Raw genomic sequence first — 7038 nt, forward strand, 5'->3', positions numbered from 1 at the left:
GTGGCCCCTAAAACACATAGATGCCCGCCTGTGGAGAAGAATCCCCATCCAGGTCAACAGAGCAAACAGTTCTGCATGTGCCTCTCTCCCCCTTCCATTCCAGTCAATGTGGCAGCCTGAAATGCTGGGCTCTGGGTCAGGGCACCCAGGATCTGACACATAAAACTGCCATGTTGAAACAGACCAAGGACCTGCCCAATCTAGCATCCTATTCCTGGCAACAGCCCATCAGGTACCTCTGGGAGCTCACCAGCAGGGTGATGGAGAAAGTATATACAAATTTTAAAAATCTACATCTTTTGTATAGTCAAGATTACGTTGCAAATTAGAAATGAAGCACTCAGAACACATCTGTTAACCGCTGCAAGAACGACCATTGCCAGAACATGGAAATCATTGCAATTATTGAGTATGGTTTGGTGGGATAATGCAATTTGGCAAACAGCGTTATTGGAAAAAGTGGCACAAAAATTCAAAGCAGCAAGGGGCCAAAAGAAACACAACAATTTTAATACAGTTTGGTGTGATTTTATGGATTATACAAATAATGAGGCATATGGCAGAACAGTTTACAGCACTGTTTGGCATGCATGAATTATATATTTTTTTTATTTTCTCTTTTCTCCCTTACACCCTGTCAATTAAAATTGTTATTGAAACAAAATACTTTTAATAATGGTCAACAATCTTAGCATACCCATTATTATACATCATTTCATTTCTGTAATAATTATGATATATATACTTTAACACAACTTTATTCAGAAACGTTCTTTAGTGTTGTTTAATTTTAATTCTCATATTTTATATAACTGTTGCATGCCTTCTGCCAGAATGAAATAAATAAAAATTAAAATGTAATGTAATAAAATGAATAAATAATTAAACACCAATTGCTAGCATAAGCCCTTCTTCTAAAATTTATGCCGTATCTTGACAGAGATAAGCCATTAAGAAATTATACTCTATAACACCACCTGTTATGACATGTCCTTGGCACTTTGCTTTTCCTGATAAAAGCACCTTTTCCGGATACATAACTGGGTTATCTTTATCATTACGGTAATAGATTAACTTCAGTGACTATGATAAGGAGATTGAATCTGATGTGGTGCTTCCTCATTCTTCTTGAAAATCCTTTGCAAGTGCATCTCAAAAGAGAGTACAGACATGGTGTCACAAGCACATTGCCTCCCTATCAAATCAATTAAATTATAAGAAAGAACCAGTGGCCACCATTTCAGTGAAAGGTGTATCTAATGAAATCCTCAGCTACTGTTCATTTGCTTTATTAAATGTAATGGTGATCAGCTCATTGAATTTGACAGGGAGGCACACAAAGAGAGAGAGAGAGTGGATTATTAAATACTCTGCTTCCTTCTAAGAATGAGTGGTAGTTTGTATTTACTAAACAGGTGTGTTTTCAACATAATCCAACCCACAAATCTCAGGTAAAGGGACCCCTGACCGTTAAGTCCAGTCGTGGCCGACTCTGGGGTTGCGGCGCTCATCTCGCTTTATTGGCTGAGGGAGCCAGCATACAGCTTCCGGGTCATGTGGCCAGCATGACTAAGCCGCTTCTGGCGAACCAGATCAGCACACGGAAACACAGTTTACCTTCCTGCTAGAGTGGCACCTATTTATCTACTTGCACTTTGACGTGCTTTCGAACTGCTAGGTTGGCAGGAGCAGGGACCGAGTAATGGGAGCTCACCCCGTCGCGGGGATTCGAACCGCCAACCTTCTGATCGGCAAGTCCTAGGCTCTGTGGTTTAACCCACAGCGCCACCCGCGTCCCTATCTGGGAAGTTAATGTGCCCCAAATGCCTTCATATCATTAATGGAAGCCTTCACAATTTCATCCCTTCCCCTACGCAAACACACACATAGCGCCATGTCTGCACTCCTAATAAAGGCTGCTTTTGGGGGAGACGGTAGTATCCGCTTCCACTACCAACCCGAGACCCAAGTTTCTTCTCTTTCAGAAAGTGCGAATCCAACTTGTACCATTCATAATATGGAACAGAAAGATGCATACTGATTAAGAAACTAAATCAGAGGGATCACCATTATTGATCAGCTGCTGCTGGAAAAAATTAAGGATTCCTTAGCTCGTTCAAGACTTAACAATTTCTTTAGCCTTTGTGGCTCAGAACCCACTTCATGAAATGTATGGAACAGTGATCTAAAGGGTCAGGGCGGGGGGGGGGGGAAGCTATCTGGAGTGCGCAGAAAAAAGAGAGGGTTTTTTAAAAAAACAAACAAACAATAAAGCAATATCAAAAGGTCAAAGCAGTGCAGATGATAGCAGCAGTAGGTGTGTCACAGCGGAGAACAACTTAACACAGAATCCAATCAGATAAATCCAACATCCAATCAATCAATCTCTGTGTGTGTGTGTGTGTGTGTGTGTGTGTGTGTGTGTGTGTTTGTGTGTGTGTGTGTGTGTGTGTTTGTGTGTATGGCACACTCACAACTAGCAACCACTGGAGATAGCAACAGCAAAATTGTAAACATGCACCCAAAATTCCATTCTGAGGATTTCTTGAGGGTCACATTTGCAGCTGCACCCAGAGGCTTGCTCTAACGCTTTTATTTTATTTAATACAATGATTTGAAGTTGTTCCACAGAACGTCCTCAGGACTGAAATCTCTCATTATTGGTTTCTGAGCATTACAATTTTTGGTGGAAACGCCAGCATGAAGTTTTGACATTTGCTGCAAACGTGAGCTCCCAGGCCAGCTTAAACTTAACATTACATTGAAGTGAAAGCAATGAAATGAAAAGTTGATCAGTTGGACTCAAAAATGCTGGAGTTTCCAAAAAAAAATAAAAATATTTATAAATATTGACTGCTGGGTAATAGATGTTCCTCTGTGCTCATAATTCACATGATTCTGAATTGCAACAGCATTTGCTAAGGTCATATACACTGTGGAAATGTTTCTGCTTTTTATTCGTTGGTGTTGGTGGTGTTAATATGGGCTACTTGGAAGACGGTTCTCTAGGACGATGATATATTCCAGCTGCAAAACCTTCCACGAAACTCCTAAAGTTCAAACAGAGAAAAGAAAGCAAACTGGAACGAATTAAACATGTGTTGTCTCTCTCTCGGCCGGCAGGGACAGACCCTGTAGGCTAGGCAAATGTTCTCCTCATAAAGAAAACAGAAACACAGGTGCAGAACAGGCTAGAGCCAGTCAGATGAGTACACACACTTTTACAAGAAAAACACTATTCCTGTTTTGGGGCCGTCTTAAGCCTGCGACTTCTTCATTCCTGCTCAGCTATGAGCCAAAGAATGCCCAAACCTGTAGCATATGTCTTTTGATATCACGGAAATATGCAGTACCGTGATCCAAATAGCTATTAAGCTAAAAAGCAGCAGGAAAACAGATTGGATATAAGTCCCATTTGGGATGAGTTAACTTCTGCGGGATCTCAGTAAGCCGTGAGCTAGGGTAAAATTGGGGGTGCTGGCAGTGCATTTTAAAAACAGCAACCTGGTGACCCTTTAAGGCAGGTTTATACATCTCCACTTGGCAGGAGACCTGTAGCAAGTAAGGACTGTCTGCAGCTAACCAGCTAGGGAAGCTTTTAAAGGACCGGTTCTCTTCCCCTGCAGCATCCCCGATAATTTTATGTATCGGCAATGAATTTGCTGTTGTGGGCTTATTTGCATGAGTGTTTTTAAGCAGCATGCTGAGCGAGAAACGGGCTGAGGATGTTTTATTTCATTTTGCATTATTATTGCTAGTGCTTTTCTGCACACCTGCATTCAAATCAGTGTGCAGTTAAGACAGTAAAATTAACAACGAAGCAAAAAAGCAAGGCCGATGTCTGTTTAACTCCAAATGCCTAAACTGTCCTATATCCATTTAATATAGGCCCACTGAATTCAACGGCTCTTACTTCTAAGTAGCCGTGCCTAAGATTACGCGATGCACAGCTCGCCTGAGGGCAGGTGAAGAAGATTCTTCCGGGGATCGAGCACCACTTTGTCCCCACCCATCATAGTAGAGAAAGGCCCAAGAAGCCATTCAAAAGGTCCCTATGGGCAAAGGTGAGCTCTGTGATCCCAGTGTGGTGTAGTGGTTAAGAGCGGTGGACTCGTAATCTGGTGAACCAGGTTCGCGCCTCCGCTCCTCCACATGCAGCTGCTGGGTGACCTTGGGCTAGTCACACTTCTCTGAAGTCTCTCAGCCTCACTCACCTCACAGAGTGTTTGTTGTGAGGGAGGAAGGGAAAGGAGATTGTTAGCTGCTTTGAGATTCCTTAGGGTAGTGATAAAGTGGGATATCAAATCCAAACTCTTCTTTCTCTTCTTCAAATGGCTGTGGGCTGGGGTGGCCATTGCTGTCTGATGAAGAAGAAGAGGAGGTCATATGGGACACCGCAAGGAGAGAGCAGCCTGAGAGGGAGGACAGGGTCCCTGCCCCTTTGCCTTTAGGGGTTGGGAAGGGGGACATTCCTGCTCGCTCCCTGTCCTGCTCCATCCACGTGCAGAAAGATCCTTTAGCAACAGGTGAGGGAAGGATGAACAACTGAATGAGGTGGAGAGTCAGAGGAGCTAACTCCTATCGCTGATAACTTGGCCCTGCCTCCACTTTTAGCAATGCTTGGTTATATTTAAGGTTGTCAACGATTTTGTTTTAATTCTTGTGTATTTGTGACGTTTATTAAATGTGGGCATTTGGTTGTTCCATGTGATTCTAATTTGGGAACTTTACTTTGGGCATGATCTGAGACACACATTATTTTTAATTGACGTTAGATTTTATTAAAATGCTTTTCATATGCTACAATCTATTAATATTTTCTACCCCCATTATTGTTCATGCCTGTCCCAAAACTCCCATTTCCTGAAGACCTGCCAAAAGTGGGACCTGGGCATATTCCAAAAGTGCTAGAAGACCACCTTGCCTGCACTGGCTTTTTGCTACTGGGGCTAAGCAAGCATAGGGACAATGCTTGGCTTTGATTTATGTTTACTGGGCATCACGCTTTGTTGTTTTGCTTCCTAAGACCGTGGGTAGTTTCAGTACCTAAATGAATACACAGCAGTAGCAAGTTGCGACAAGACTAAGGAATAGTGTTGAAGAACTGCAGTATCCAAATGTAATTATTAGCATAGCCCATCCTTGACTCTGTTGATGGAGCTTGGAAGGATAATGCTTGGATAGTTCTCAGAGGGATTGCAAATACCCCCCAAGATATAGATATGTGCTATTGTTAACGGAGAAAACCGAGGGCTCCCTTGGACGAAAAGTAAAGACACCAACCGGGACAATTAGAGCAAAACAGCAGCCTGTAGGCTTGCTGTTTATTGAAGACTGCCGTGACAGGACTCCCACCCACTGCAAGATGAAGTAAGATGGAAGCCCAGAACAAAAGAAGACCCCAACTTTTATTAGTTACTAATCCCCCAAACTACACCCCTAAAACTACATCACAACTACATCATTGAAACATCACAAAAAGGAGGGGTTGAGGGAGGAGTTGTGGTGGTAATCTGAGTGTCCTGCCACCTGGCCAGTTCCCTCCTTTCCCCCTCCTCATGAGTACTTTCAGGTGACAAAGGGGAGTTTGCAGTATCCTGCCCCCAGAGGGAAGAGCTGATCATTGTCCTTTGTTCCAGTCTGTGCTGAATCCACTCCCATATGCAAGTTCTTTGTGACCTTGATGGTCTTCTGTCTAGGACCATCAGGGTTGGCATAACAACTGGGCAGGGCTCCTGTGTACGTGCTGGTACGCTCAAGGGGTTGTGGCCGTCCTGTATCAAACCTATCCCCTTTGATAGTCCTTTCTTCACAGAGCAAAACAAAAGTGGACCGGTGCAGATCCGATGTATGGAACGTTGCAGATCCAATGTATGGTTGATTTTCTATGAATTTATAACAGAAGCGTCACGTATGTCATGTGTGAGAGTGTGTGTGTGTGTCGGGTTTGTACAAACTGGATGATTGTGGGGGGGGGGGGTTCCTGCGACACTATCTAATATATCTTACAGATATCCAGTGCCTTTTTTCTGGGGGGACCCAGGGATATGCATACCCCTAAACATTTTGTGAATCTTTGTACTTTTGTCCATTTACTATACAGTGGTACCTTGGTTTACAAACTTAATCCTTTCCGGAAGTCTGTTCTTAAACTGAAACTGTTCTTAAACCAAGGTGCGCTTTCCCTAATGAGGCCTCCCACCCCCAGTGTCCTTCCACCATTCAGATTCCATTCTTAGACTGAGGTAAAGTTCTCAAACTGGGACACTATTTCCGGTTTTGCAGAGTTCGTAAACTGAATTGTTCTTAAACAGGATGGTTTTTAAACCAAGGTACCACTGTATTTATTTTCCCCGATTTGAACTACATGGTGATTTTCCTGAGTCAGAATGATAGTACCCCTAAACATTTTTTTAAGGAAAAAAGCACTACAGATATCTAATATTCATGCTATGCAATCCTAGTCAAGACAAACTTTAACTAAAAATAAAAAAGGTAGCCATATTGGTCTGTAGGGGGAAAAAGAACTCCAAAATCCGTTGCAATACTGTTGTAAACTTTTCAGAAACTTTAATCAGACACAAGGCACTGGTGGTTGGTGGGTGGTGTTAACAAATATTAGGTTGGATATTGTAGCCCTCAGGTCAGCAAAGCTTTTACACTCAGTTCCAAGATGGAGATTGCTCAACTAACTAGGTTTCTGCTAGGTGCTAGAAGCATCTACTTGCACACCTAAGACTGGAACAAAGAAGCAATGGTGTCTCCCCGTACTTTAAAACACAAAAGGCCAGCAGACCTTTCTCACATTGTAAAGAAAACTCAAGTGTTAAGCAGAGAGCCCAAATAAAGAGACACTTGGCAGTTTTGGAGTTAATTTTTCAAGAAAGAATGCAAATGGCTGAACTCCTGTAATTTCAACACCTCCCAGAGCCAAGGCTCTGTTCCCTCCACCAAAGCTCATGCAAAGTGTCTACACACACTGTGCTTCAGTCTAGCGAAAATGTAGCAGCTGAGCAAAGCTTTGCTTTCCTCGCAAGA

The sequence above is a fragment of the Podarcis melisellensis genome (genome assembly GCF_964234715.1).
Source record: "Podarcis melisellensis genome assembly, chromosome: 9".
NCBI classification, from domain to species: Eukaryota; Metazoa; Chordata; class Lepidosauria; order Squamata; family Lacertidae; genus Podarcis; species Podarcis melisellensis.